The following is a 13,580-nucleotide window of genomic DNA, read 5'->3' on the forward strand; positions in this document are numbered from 1 at the left end:
GTTACACTGACATTATTCACACTTGCTAATGATTAACTCCCTTTGACACTGTAGCATTGTAGAAGGCAGAGTTAAACAAACAGCTTCAGGGGGCCCAGAAATGAGTTACAGGAGACTGGGCCAACTGACTTGGAAGAACTCCAGTGCTATTTCCCTAGTTTAGACTTGTCCTAAGGGGCATTTCCATTTGGGGACCTGAAGTTCTGGAATTCCTTCCTCTTCCTGGTTCAACAAAACTCTAATTTATTGACCTGCAGGGCACAGTCTAAGACATCTGTTAAGTTTGGCATTTCCTTGACCTGTACAGAGGATTCTTTGAGTAAAAATGGCTGGCCTTTTGTTCATTTCGGGTTTTGCATCTACAATACACATGCAATTAGACTCTGATCTAAAGGAAGGGCCGAAGGATAAACCCAAGAAACAAAAGCATTTTGCTTTTTGTGTGTGAAAGCTGTTCCCCCTGGGGTGTGGCCTCCATGGAGTCCTCCCTTTTTCAGTATGACCAAACTTTAAATAAATATCCAAGAATCTTTTCTTTACTGTATAAGGAAAAAAGGTGAAAATGTATTAAATGGCATATTTTTGTGCTTTGCAGGGAGAAAATCAGTCCTGCAAGAATGTGAGAAAATTCCCTTACATAAGCCAAACAATTGTTTTCTAAGCAGTGCCTAATAGCTCATGTTCACCTTGGATGAAAAAGATAATGAAACATAAACAAGCTTTGGAACCAAGGGAAAGGAACAGACGCGCTTACAAACCTCCCACCTGCACACGCTCTGCCAACAACCGACAGCACAGGTTATACTTGGCAGGTCTTGGGGATGGAGGTAAGAGAGGCACTCTCCACTCCAACTGAGAGGTCCTCTGGGTGACACTTAATATTGCTTCATTTCAGATTTCCTATCGATTGTCTTGGCCATAATGGGAGATGTCCGTGGGAATTAAGCTGAAAAGAGGCCTGAGGAGACCTTTTGAGGTCCTTCTGCCAACTAAGGAGAAAGAGGCAGGAAACTTACATAAGGGATGGTGGACTCTCCTTTCCTGTTTTATCAGAAGCAAGCTCCCATAACAAGAAAGAGAGAAAGAAAGAAAGAGAAAGAGAGAAGAAAGAAAGAAAGAAAGAAAGAAAGAAAGAAAGAAAGCTTTATCCCCAAAAGAGAGATTTCTTTTTTAGTCTATCCAGATCAAAAGGGGAAATAATTTCGATTTGTTTATAGGAAATGTGGACATGCCCAGGGGTTATGATAAATTGAGATCTAGACTTCATATGGGATTTGAGCCTGCACAGCTTATAAGAATGCTAGACTGCAGTGTCTTTAATACAGACAATGTCCTCAGACCTTTCAAAGCCAGTATAATTGAAAATCGTAGGCAGGAGAAGATTAAGCTGTTTGATCAAGGATAGGAAGAGATACTTTCTCATTGAAGTTTAAGAGGAGCCAGGAAGTTGAAAAAAAAATGGCAGAAAAGAGACTCATGCCTATATAGAGAATTTTCAGGAGTAATGTGTAAACTTGATTATCTAATCATCTAAAATAGGGATTATGTCTTAATGTGTGATGATAAAAGGAAGTTTTTTTTCTGAATTAAGTAATGAAAGAAAACAAAATTATACATTCATAAAACATAGGATCATACATTTTTTGAGAGTTTTCTAAAGTACAAGATAGAGTTCATTGAGAAAGAAGAAAGGGAATCTGCCATAATTCATATTAAATTACTACTAATAAAAAGGATTAAACTAGGTAGGAAATCAAAGATATTGTCCCAGCGGGCCATTCTCTTTTAGATTTCCAGCGGTGGCAGGGAAATTACATTGACCCTTCCATAGTTTTTTTTTGTTTGTTTTGTTTTTGTTTTCTGCAATCAACTACAAAAATTGGGACAAAATCTACAGATAGCACAGCTTTTGACTCCTGCTCAGATCTGGACCACAGACTGGAGTTCACTGTCACTTTAACTACACCAGAACCGTCTAACAAGACAGAGCAGGACAATCCCTCTGGTTTGTCTGGTTTTGCTAATTGAACGCAGAATAATGCCAAATCCTTCTTAAATTTATCCTAAACCCCGTAACCATTTGCAGCAGAAGGGAAGGGTCTGAAGTCAAGATTCATCTGACTTTAAGTAGTCTTTCAACTATTTATGTTCTGCTCCAAGTAACAAGTTTCACAAGAGCACTGACTGGAAGAACCCAGGTGGTATCAAGTCTGGCTGCAAAAAAAAAAAAAAAAAAAAAAATGAAGAATCTGATTATGATGGAAACCAATTTATAGACAAAATCCACAGTTGAATTTCTCTGTCTATGGCTGCCATAATGAAGTGTCACAGACCAGGTAGCTTGAACAACAAAAATGAATTCTCTCATATCTCTGGAGGCTAGAAGTCCAAGACCAAGATGCCAATGAGATGGTTTGTTCTGAGGCCTCTGCCCTTGACTTGTGGATGCCATCTTCTGTGCCTTCCCTCCACGCATGTGTCTGCATTCTATAATCTGCTATTCTTATAAGGCCACAAGTCTTACAGAATCAGCACCCACCCTAATAATCTTTTTTTTTTTTCATTTAATTACATCTTTAATGACCTTATCTGCAAATACAGTGCAGTCACATTCTGAGGCATTCTGGGTTAGGAGTTTGGCATATGCATTTGAGGGAACGCAATTCAGTCTGCGACTCAACTATGCTAGCATCCCCACGAGGGACTCTTACAAAGAAGAAAGGGAATTAAGTTGGCCTGGTGGTGCACATAGCTAGAGTCCAAGAGTTCGAGGTCAGCCTGTGCAACATATAGCACTCAAGATGGGAAAATTCAAAACTCCTGCCTCCCACAACACGCCAAAAACCAAAACAAAACCAAAGCCCTTAAATTAATCTCTGAAATTATATATGAGAGTTTCAGAACTAAACAGGATGACAAAGAATCCTTCCCATCTTTTCTCCAGGAAAAGGAGGTAAGAGTTTGTTGATCTATCCAGACACCTGCCTGTGGCCAGTGAGAAATGTGGACAGCACCTAGCATCATGCCTGGCAAAGGTCAAGTGCACCATAATTATCAAATATGAAACAGGTCTAGGCTTTGTAATTGTATATACTGCAAACAAATTTTTTAAGAACGCAGAAAATCTGTGCCTTCTCAAGGTCAGATAATTAAAATACATTTTAATTTTCCTTTCTGCTTCCCTTTTCATTCATTCATTCATTCATTAAATAAACAGGCACCCAGCATCTACTTAATTCTAGGAGCCATGGTGAACACCTTCGAGGTGATCAGAGCCTAGGAGACAAGTCAGACAGAAAAACACATAACCAGGTAATGGACAACAGCCATAAAGTGTGTGTGATGGATACTTTCATGCTGCAGTCTTTTTATGTTGGTTGGACTATAGTCTCAAAAAAATATAAGTCAAATAATATTCTGGGTGTTTCTATGAAGGTATTTGGAGATGAGATTAACACTGAAATCAGTGGACTTCAAGTAAAGCAAATTGCCCTGCATAATGTGGGTGGGCCTTATCCTATCAGATGGGACCTTAGAAGAATAAAGACTGTCCCCCAACCCTGTAAGGCAAGAAGGAATTCTGTCAATAGAATGTCTTTGGACTAGGATTTTGGCTCTTCTCTGAGTCTCTAACTTGCTCATCTGCCCTACCAGATTTAGCAGATTTTAGACTCACCAAGACTCCATAGTTGTGTGAGCAAATCCTTAAAATCTCTCTACACTACGTGTTGGGGGATGTGTCCACAAAAACATACATTATATATTGCATATTGTACATATCCTATTACTTCTATTTCTCTGGAGAACCCTAAGTAACACAGTAGATATAATTTTTTTACCTTCTTCCCTCCAAATTACATAAGAATGGGCATCTGATTTGGATCTGGAGAAGAGTGGATTTCCTAAAATTAGTCAGTTATAAAACTAGGGACTAAGTTTAGGGCAGTATTTCTAAAACCAGTGTTCATCAACCAGATAGCTATTCTAGAATCCAGAGATCTCTTCAAGAATTGTTTTTAATTTTGTATTTCCAGTTTGATGATCATTGCAAATATTAATACAAGGATATTGGGTGTCACATGGATAATTCTATAGCAGCATAGAGCTTTCATGTGACTTCAGTATCTCCAATGGCATTTATGGCTCTGATCAAGTTTGCAAGAAATCGCATCAAAACAGGATCTACAAATGGCATGATGAGTGAATTTATATATCACATGACACACCCTGTGCTGGAATGTCCAGTAGTTATGCTGGAAATGAGAGTTACATGTATATGACACACACACATGCATGTGTATGTCCATGTACACACATATTCATGAACAATTGTTTCAAATGGGTCTTTAAAAAAAGAACTTTGATATTTTAATAATTCTAGAAAATGGTAGATTAAAACAACATTTAAAAAATCTTCATCTACAGATACCTAGAAATGCTACCTGAAAGTTGAGTAGTTGAGCTTGAAAGAAGAAAAGGAGATGGGCTGGGGATGTGTCTCAAGCGGTAGCGCGCTCGCCTGGCATGCATACAGCCCAGGTTCGATCCTCAGCACCACATACAAAGAAAGATGTTGTGTCCGCCGAAAAACAAAAAAATAAATAAATATATATATATATATATATATATATAAAGAAAAGGAGAGATAAAGAGTCTAAGGACACTAGAAATAAAAAAGAAACAGAAGCCTGAATTCTGACCTGATTTGTGCTGATGAGTGAGCGTGGCAGGCCTGGGGAAGGGGCCTAACTGAAGGCAGTGAAACCTAAAAGCCTGAGTGTTTGTTTGTTTGTTTTGAAATATATTTTTAGTTGTAAATTAACTTTATTTATTTATATACGGTGCTGAGAATCAAACCCAGTTGTGAGGCAAGCACTCTACCACTGAGTCACAACCCACCCCCCCCCCCAAAGGCCTGGGTTTTACAATGAGTCACAAGATGTTGACAACTGAAAGTGTAACTCACATGTAAAGCTAGATCTTCAAGAGCTGCTACCCTGGAGAAGCAGAAGTAGGAAAATCTCTGCCTGTTACTCAGGGGCCTGACAGAGAAAAGCCCTGCGGTGGCTCAGTGTAGGGAACATTTGTTAAGAGAAAGCACCTGACTTGGACTGAGCCTCTGGTGGTCTCAAGGGTTAAATGCTGCTATCCACAAGGCCTGGGAAATTCTGAGCGAATACATTCGCAGATACTTGCTTATCACTTTTGGGTACCTTACAGAAGAAATGCAGATTCATTTTGGAAGGATGTTACCACAATTTTGTCACAGAGAATTCTCACTTAAAATGAATCAATCATGTGCTTAGCATGTGCAGGATCCTGGGTTCAATCCTCAGCACCAAAAAAAAAAAAAAAAAATTGTAAGTCCTACATACAAATGAATTCATAATAAAAGACTACAGGAAAAAGCAGATATAGCAAGATCCAATGCCTAGAACTATAGGTAGTAACATAGCAACCTGAAAATGAATATAGAAAAGTATATGTAAGCAGATTAAAGAGATTCAAAAGGATAAACAAAAAAGAAATATGACAAATTCAGATAGAATTGAAAATAACTAAACAGAAGGTCTAAAGAAAAAAATGAACATTGAAATTATAAAGTCAATGAATGGATTAAAGAACCAATTAGATGCTATCTGAAAGACACATTAATGAATGATATGAATAAGTCAAACAAAACAAGTGTAGAAAGAAATAGTTTAAAACTTTAAAATAGGGAAAGATTTTAAAAGATAAATAAGAAAAACTAAGACACATTTAGAAGAGAATAAAAATGCTTAATAATCATTTATTAGGAATTCAGAAGAATGAAGAATGAACAGAATAGCTGAGTATTTCTCAAAATTGATTAAAGGCATGAATCTTCAGATGAAGTAAAACATTTGACTCTTACGCACAATAAGTAAAGTAAAAATACCCCACAATATGCCACTGTAAAACCTGAACTAGAAAATCTTAGAACCAGAGTAAAAGAACAGATACAACCAAAAGGAAATTAGACTGGCAAATAAATTCTCAGTAACTAAAGTAACTAAAGAAGACAATGGAATAATTTCTTTGGTGTGCCAAGGGGAATAAAAAAAGATATCCAGAATTCTATACCCACCTAAACTGTCACTCAGTAGTGAGGGTACTGAAAGAAAAAACATTTTTAGACAAATGTTGAAAAATTTTCTCATTTTTAACATCCAATGAAATAATTACCAAAGTGCATACTTTAAGGACTCCAAACTCCAAAATTAGCAACTAAATTTAAAAGAAATTATGAGTAAAGTAATTGATTAGATGTATATAAATTTAAATAAGCTTTGACTATATAAAATATTGGGGAACAATAACATGTAATACAAAATGGTGCATTTTAATAAAAATGTTAAAGATATGATTACTATGTTAATTTTATCTAATCAAATGATCATCTAAAAATTTTTAAAGATAGTCACTGAAAGAAGAGAAATTAAATGTTTAACAGAGGAGAAAAGAAGAAAAAATTAAGTTAGAAATATACAAAGAAATACTTTTAAAAGCAGGCAGTTAACACCAAAAGAAATGGCAGAAATACATTTTATAAGTCAGGAAAATCAATGTAAATGGATCAAATTTACCAGTTATGACAGAAATTCTCAGATTGGATAATTACCATTTGAAGGAAATATAGGGAATTATAGAACAAAATAAATGATAATTCAAAGGTAAAAACTCACTTTAAAAATGCAAGATAAGGGGGATTTTACAAGAAACTAACTTATTTCTGGAATAAATCAAGAGCATCAAAAAAGAAAACTAGAAAAGTAGAACTGCTGTATATTCAGAGGCGTAACAAATCAAGTGCATGGACCTTGTTTAGATCCTGATTCAAATTACCAGCTGTAAGAAAGCACAAGAAAATTGGAGGAATTACATATTGGGTATTATATGATGCCAATGGATTAATATTTCCTTGGATATAATAATAACATTTTGTTATAAAACATTTATGTTATTTGAACATACATGAGGTAAAATGACATAATGTTTGAGAATTGCTTCAAAGTACTTCTGCAAGAAAGATCAAAGAGAAAAGGAATCTTTTTAAAGGAAAAGGGAAAACTAATGTGATCAAATCTTGATACGATCTGACTAATGAATATACAGAGGCTCACTGCACTATATTCTCTACTTTTGAACAAGTTTTTTAAAAGTTTTTAGTCTAACTACAAGACGTTCTAAAAAAAAAAACCCTCTAAAACACAATAAGACACAAAATTTTAAGTAAAATAATAGAAAATAATGCAACATATCAATACCAAGCCAGAGAAAGTTGGGGGAAAAAACTACGTTCTTATCAGCCAAGTAGATCTTAAAGCAAAATGTATATATTTTGCTGTATGTATTTACTTATGAAGTATATCAAGGAGAATTTAGGAGGTCATCTCGTAATGATAAAAGGAACAATAAATCAGAGAAAAAAATCCTGAGCCCATAGTTACCTAATAACACTACCACAAATACATGGCGGAGGTATGAGGAGAGAGATGTCAGAATGGTGAGAAATTTTAATATACTATAGAGGACTTTATGATTGCCCCCAAATGTATGTCCACACCCTGATGCCTCAAATCTTGTTCCTTTTTTCCCACTATTTTGGAAAAGAGCCTTTAGAAATCTAATTAAAGATCCTCAGATGACATTATCCTGCACTGTCTCAGTGGCCCCAGATGCAGTGACAAGTGTTCTTCTAAGAGACAGAGGAGGACATATGAAGGTGGAGGCAACAATTGGAGTTCATGAGCCAGGGAATACCTGCAGCCACTGGAAACAGGAAGCAAGTAAGAAAGGAGCTTCTCCTAGAGCCTGCAGAGGGAGTGTGGCCCTGTCACCACCTGGATGCCCACGTCTGCCCTCCACAACTGAGACAACAAATCTCTGCGGATTAAGTCTCCAGATGTGTGGGAGTATGTTGACGGAGCCCTAGTAAACTAATACATACACCCCTCTCTGCAGCAGGTAGATCCAACAGAAAAATAACTTTAACAAACACAAAGATTTCAACAACATAATCAACAATGTTTACCTAATGGGCATAGAAGCAGCCCAGCACTCCATTGTTTCTTAAAATGCATATTCTTTTTCATCACACATGAATTGTCTCTATATAAAGTTGAGTAACATCATAACAAAAATAATTTAAGACAATATTGCAGAGCTGAAATCATTTTTATCCTCTAAATGAGCAGGTGCATTGCCCAAGTGTGAGAAAAATTGGCTTAGAACTTTCTGACCCTTTGTATACTAGAGACAGCTTGTCATTTTTCTGCTTAAGAAAGAATATAGTTCACTAATTAGCCACAAATAAACAACAACACCCAGGCTCTTAGTTTTATCTATTTTGGGTGACTCTTACAGGAACTATAATTTTCAAGGACACGCAGATTCTATTGTCATTTCTAAGTAAGAGCTCATGTTACAGTCATTGTCATTGTCACTTGCAGAATAATTACTCTTAAAGTAACAGTCCCCTGAAGCAAGAAGGGTTTTATTGTTGTGGGTATTTTTTTTATTTTCTTTACTTCTTCTTTTTTTTTTTTTTTTTTTTTTGGCTTTTTTTTTCCTTGATGCTGCTGATCAGCCCTGAGGCTTCATAAGTAAATACATACAGCATTAACAAGCTTAAATAAATTTTGCAAGAATCATATATATGTAGATATAGATATATAGATATATAGATATAGATATATAGATATTTAGATATATAGATATATATACACACACACACACCAGATATATATGCCCTTCACAGAAAAAAAGATGCAAGTTAACACCTCGCATATGTAGGAAAAAAGTAAAGGTAACTTTCAAAAAAGAACCACACTTATCCTTCTTAACTAGTATACCAACAGAAAACAACTATCAAAACACAGCAAGGTGATGAGAACACACTCACAATGTGAGCTGCCTTTGGCTTTCTCCTTGAATCTCATCTTGCATACTGTTACCTCCCCAGGGCAGGGATCAGGTTATTATTATTTTTTTTGGTACCACTCTATTTAATCATGCAATGAATGTCCACTTTCACCTTGCAGGAATAGTAGATAATAATTTTATTGAAAGAAAAACCTCTTTCACACTTGTGCAACCTATTGTATCTCCTGGCCCCTTGCAAAGGAAAGAAATCTTTAGAACTGAATCCAGTCTGGAAGGAGGAATGTTTGCCCAGTGAAGCATAAAGTATGTCCTCGGATATCTGGGAGAAAGGTCACTGTCCCAGGGTTTCTATTTCATCAACTGTACCCTGTCACGGCATTTCCTGGAGGGATTATGTAATGGATTGGACAAAGACCTCTCTGGTTGCCTACTCTTAGTGAAAAGTAAGCTTTGGAAGGAATAGTTAAAACATAAAAAAGACAATTCCTTAGGGCAGCTTGCAGATAGAGCCAAAAAGTCTCATGACCCATAAAATACTTTAAGTTCTCACCAGTTCTAGCCAGAGAGCAGTGTCAGAATCACATCTAACAGCATGAGCTGTGTCTGCCAGCAGACATCACGTGATAGGTTCCAAATTTCTGCCTCATTCTCGTTCTTTTCTGTATTATGGTTTCTTTCGGAACTGGATTGGTTTCTTTTTCATTCTGACCTGTGCTAATTTGCAAGGATGCCTTCAAGGGGTGAAATGATACCTTTGGAGAAGTCATCTAAAATGCTAGGTGAAATCAAATTCCTCATGCCAAATTCTCAGAGCAAAAAACAGGGTGTTCTAATTGCCTTTTCCGGAATACAATTCTTTTTTGTTAACTTTCTTCTTTTCTAAGGTATTATCCCAGGCAATAACCAAATCGCTGATAAGAAACGGATGCAATTATTCCTTCACTTTCAGGAACAGAGCAATTAGAACCAAAATCGAATTGATTATAGCATGCAGAAGCACATTCCTTTTGGGAGGTGGACATCATGAGCCGGATGATGGTGACAGGTAAGGAGGGGCTTGGGAGGTGCGCAGCTCAGTGGCAGAGTGCATGTTTGGCAAGGCCCTGGGTTTAATCCTGGCACCACAAACAAACAAAAATAGGTAAAGAGAAATGCTGAGAGCTTGCACGGGGACAGCTGCAGACTTGAGTAAATGGCTCAGTTCCTGCTCTGTCCCTCCAAGCCCCACAGACCTACAGTTAAAGAGATTTTCCCGATATCCCTGTAATTGGGACCATTGAAACTTTCTTCTCCTGTAGATTCTCAGTAGCATTGCCAAAGGCTGTCTTTTTCCAATCATCCTCATCTCTCTGAACTTTTCTGAGGACCCTACAGTCATTTCACATTGTCCTACTACTCATCAAGACTTAGTCTCTCCTTCAAGAAATTCATCCCTAACGTTTCCCAAAGATGACAACCAAAATACCCCAGACTCCAGAGTCTCTCGGAGGCTCTCCTACATGCTCCTCCTTCCCTTCTTTTCTCCCTTCTGTCGCCTATATGCTGTTCCCACTACCCTCCTCCTCCACCAAATAAAAGGACAAAGTAGGAAAGTGTGGGGTTCCCCCATGCATCACCTCTAGGTCACGCTAACTCCACACACCAGCTTGCCCAGCTCTCTCCAAGGTAAACAACCTTCCTGTCCTCTTTGGCAACTTCATGGGCTCCCTGAGAGTTTTCAATGTCCAGCCATCCACTTCCTTGTTCCCTGTCGTCCCCTGTTCCTCCCCTGTTCTGTGGATGGAAGGTGGTGTACACACTCATAGGAGAAACCTGACCTAACTCTTAGGTGAGACCATTTTTCTCAAATTTGGAGAGGGGTAGAAAGAGGGGAGAAGAATTAAGTAACTGATTGAAGTAATTTGAAACATTATTTTTGTATTAAAATAAACAGGGATGCATATGGAGCAGAATGCAAACTCAACATTAATTTTTTAAATGAAAATGGGACTTCAAAGAGGCATCCGTGCAGGGCAATTTCTGACAGCACCAGTAGATCTTTCTGCATATCCATTCTAATTTTTCTCTACCTAAAAGACAAGCAGAGACCCCAGAAAACACCTTCCAAAATCCCAGTGGGTCCTGATTTAATTTCTTCAATTCACCAAATTGAACACCCACTATGTGCCAGGCCCTGAGAAATAAATATAATTTGAAAAAGTCCCTATCTTTGAGCAGCCGACAGTTTAGAGATTAATGGAGATAACCAGCCATAATAGAAGGTAAAAATTTTTAATAATAGTGTATTTGCAAAATACTATGGTTTCACATATGAGAGAGCCATGAACCATTTTGGTCAGACCAAAGAAGAGTTCGTCCTTTGGTAATCTAGCTGTATTCCTTAAATTTTTTGTATTTTTTTTTTCTACTAAATCTTCTACTATCAGCAAAGTCTGCTTTAGGTATCACATGTCTGTGTTTAATTAATTTACTTTGCATAGTTCCAAACACATATAGGATCTAGTTATTATTCTGATTCTTAGAAACAATAGTTGTTAAACACATTCTCATGCATTGAAATGAGTCCCTCCAAAAATAAAAATAAAAATAAAAATAAAAGTATGTTGTAGTCCTAACCCTCAGTACTTCAGAATGTAACCTTACTCGGAAACAGGATTTTTATAGAGGCAATCAAATTCAAATAAGCCATAAGTGCAGCCCTAGCCCCATGTGACTGGTGTCCCTACCAAAAGGGAAAATTTGGACATGCACACACAGAAGGAAGGCAACGTATAGACACAGGAGAAGGTGGCCATTAATTGGCACAGTGGGTCTACAAGCCAAGGATCACCAAGTATTGCCAGCAAACACTAGAAGCTAGAAGAGGCAAGAAAAACTTCTCAAGACTAGCAGAGAGATACCATGACCCTGGCAACACCTCCATATCAGTCTTCCAACCTTTAGAGGTGTGAAGCAATAAATTCCAATTGTTTAAGTCACACTGTTTTGGGTACATGTTATGGCGGCCTGTTATAGTTTGGATCTGAAATGCCCTCCAAAGGCTCATGTGTTGCCACAGTGTTCAGAGGTGGGACTTGCGAGGAATGACTGGATCCGAGGCACTAACCTCATTGATGGAGTTAATCCAATGTGTGAGGTCATAGCTGAACATCTATTACGAATGGAGTCCAGTTGGAGGGAGTAGGTCACCAGGGGCAAGAGTCCCCCACCGCCCCACTTCCTGGCCACCATGAGATGAGCAGCTCTGCTCCCCACCCTGATGCTCTGTCTCACCACAAGCCCACAGCAATGAGGACAAGCAACTACAAGTGGAAAACTTTGGAACTGTGAGCCAAAATAAATATGTCTTCCTCTAAGATGATTTTCTCAGGTATTTTGTCAGAGTGACAAACAGCTACTGCACAGTGCTAGTGAACTCATACATGTTCTAGAGATCAGTTCCCAACCTCTCGAGATCCCTCGGAACCCAAGGCTGGGTGTAGGAAGGAAGAGAAAACTAATGTTTAATGGACATTGTGCCAGATGCTTTACTTCTATTATGAGACTGTCAGGGTAAGTGACACCAACCAATCGAATATAGCCTTCTGAATAAAAGCTCCAATTCTTGGTCATTATAACTTTTTATTCTAAAAATAAACTTTGTATTTCTGGCAATACTCTCTGCTTGAAGTTAACTTCCAGATGAATTTCTCTGCCACAGTGGCTCTCAAAATGCCATCATGGGGTCAGGAACATCAGCAGCAGCAGCAGCAGGGAACTTGTTAGAAATGCTCCACACTGTAAGTCCCACCCCAGATCTACTAAAATCAGAAACTGATCATAACAATAAAAATAAGCTGCAGCTTTTATGTTATTGTCTCCTTAACTAATTGGCAAAGGCCAAACAGAGTTTTGTAGGAAGGGCCTTTGAAAAGTGAATGTAATGTAGAGTTGTTATTTTTTTTTTAATTTTCTCCCACAATCAGCACTGCTCTGCTTCCTCCCTGGGACCCCCATGCCTTTGTCCTCATGCTCCACAATGTCTACGCAAACTCACCAGACTGCTTTATCCTGGCCTGGTGTTTCCCATGGCATCTCAAGATTCAAAATTCCCCCTTTCCTTCAATCCGATGACCATTCACTCAGAAGAGGGGTCTCAATTGCATATTTGGAGGATAAAATTATGGTGGTTTCAATATGGTTTAAGTGTGTTCCCCAAGGATGCATATATTGTGCATTTGATCCCCAGCAATAGTAAGAGGTGGCAGTAGTAAGAGGTGATGGGATTTTTAAGAGGTGAGGCCTAATGGGAGGTCATTACCAGCCCCCTGACCCCCAGAGCTCTAACTTTCTCTCTGGTCATCTGATCTCTCCCTCTTACACCTGCTCCCCTATGACACCATCTGCCATGATGTGATCAAAACAAGAGACCCCTAACTAGAGGCCAAATTAATGGAGTTTCCCCATATTGGACTTTCAGTCTCCAAAACTACAAGTTAAATAAACCTTTTTTTCTTTATAAATATCCAGCTTTAGGCATTTCAGTACAGTAATAGAAAACCAACTGATTCAATACTATTGACTAATTTAGAATTAAAATATTAATGACTCATGGGCTTTCCTCCTTCATTGGCCTCAGTTGCATGATTTTTTAAAAAGTACTTCTTCATCCAAAATAACTATTTGGGAAGTTT

The 13,580-nt window shown here is 37.9% G+C and overlaps 1 long non-coding RNA gene across 2 annotated transcripts in view; it reads left to right on the plus strand.

Moving 5' to 3' along the window:
• Window positions 1-9,476: 9,476 nt before the first annotated feature.
• The window catches only part of LOC139702190 (uncharacterized), a 28,262-nt gene continuing 24,158 nt past the window's right edge, over window positions 9,477-13,580 (plus strand). Inside the window, exons 1-3 of one of the 2 annotated variants that reach the window (XR_011704768.1) lie at window positions 9,477-9,534; window positions 9,792-9,952; window positions 10,841-11,505. This is a non-coding gene — a long non-coding RNA (uncharacterized lncRNA). Of the gene's footprint in view, window positions 9,535-9,791; window positions 9,953-10,840; window positions 11,506-13,580 lie in introns of those variants that run through there. The other variant, XR_011704769.1, reaches the window with a different exon arrangement.

This window comes from Marmota flaviventris, chromosome 16 (assembly GCF_047511675.1).
Source record: "Marmota flaviventris isolate mMarFla1 chromosome 16, mMarFla1.hap1, whole genome shotgun sequence".
NCBI lineage: Eukaryota > Metazoa > Chordata > Mammalia > Rodentia > Sciuridae > Marmota > Marmota flaviventris.